This window comes from Hyaena hyaena, unplaced genomic scaffold (assembly GCF_003009895.1).
Source record: "Hyaena hyaena isolate Hyena2069 unplaced genomic scaffold, ASM300989v1 scaffold_1186, whole genome shotgun sequence".
Classification (NCBI taxonomy): Eukaryota; Metazoa; Chordata; class Mammalia; order Carnivora; family Hyaenidae; genus Hyaena; species Hyaena hyaena.
In genome coordinates this window covers 340,681-341,974 of record NW_024081820.1, presented here as the reverse complement: position 1 = coordinate 341,974, position 1,294 = coordinate 340,681, and positions in this window count along the sequence as shown.

Genomic DNA, 1,294 nt, shown 5'->3' with positions numbered 1-1,294 from the left:
TCTAGAAGTTGCTACCACAAACAGAGGGAGGGAAGGGTTCCCACGTGGTGCCTAGTCTCCCGCATCTAGCCACACTTGAATCCAGATCTGCGCTGGGCTTTCTAAGTCCAGCCAGCCCCCCATTCATTTTCTCCCTCCAGCCTGGAGGCTGGCTTCCTGCTGCTGGTGTCCCCCACGGCCATCCAGACTCAGAGCCGGGCTTCTCTGGGCCTCCTCTCTGCAGGCTGCATGCTGACCCTCTCCACCGCTTCGGTTTGGTTGCTTCCCGGAGGCGCAATCCGCCAAGGTCGCTCTGCCCCTCTCAGCTCTGGGCCAGTGAGCCTGACCCCATCAGCTCTGCTGGATTCTTGGCTGCACCCAGTAAGGCCTCCTCCCCTCACAGCCGGGAGTCGCAGGCCAGGCCCGGCTGCTGGGCAGCCCCTTAAGGGGGCACCACTGATAGAGACACAGGGAGGGTTGGCCCCTCGTCTGATGGGGACACCAGAGCCCCAGAGGGACACACTCGGGATGGGCTGGGGGAGGCCGTGGGAGGAGGAGGGGGCAGGCAGCAGAGACCCCGCCGGGCCTGCTCCAGGCCGGGGCCCACATACCTGGAGGCGAGCACACAGGTGAGATGCCGTCCACTCACACCAAGGCAGCCTGTGCCACCAGGTCAGACACAGGCTGGGCTCCAGCCCAACTGTGAGGTGGGTGGGAGGGTGTGGATGAACAGAAGAGTCATAAAAACGTCATAAATACTGGCCACCCAGGACTGTAAAACAGCCCAGAGAGTAACTGCCCTGGTCCCCAAGCTCCCCACGAGCTAGAGCAGGCCAGCTCTGTGCTGACCTCCCACCCCTGTTAGGAGCGAGGAGCCCAAGTCCCACCAGAGCCGGCCCCGCCCTGCGGACCCAGCAACCCATCATGACATGTCCCCTCCCCTCAGGAGGAGCCACTGCAGACCAAGTAAATCCCATGCCCTTCTTAAACCTAGGCTTACAGAGCTGGTAGAACGCTAAAGAGCCACATCTTTGCTCTTACTTTTCAGGAGAGAAGGGAGTGACGACGCGGAGGACAGGGCTCGCTCCTGTGCGGGCCACGCCCAGGACTTAGACACAAAGCCACAGCTTCACCGGGTGACCAAAAGGCTGTCATCTGGCATAGGACCCAAGAGATCCTATGCCTCTCCCCTCTTCCCGAGTACTGAGACCTGGGCCCCGCCTCGCGCTCGCCTGAGCGAGGCTGCAGATGGGACCCTGGGGAGCCAGGAGCAGGGAGCAGCAAAGGGCAGGAGCCCAGTGCACGGACAAGCGTG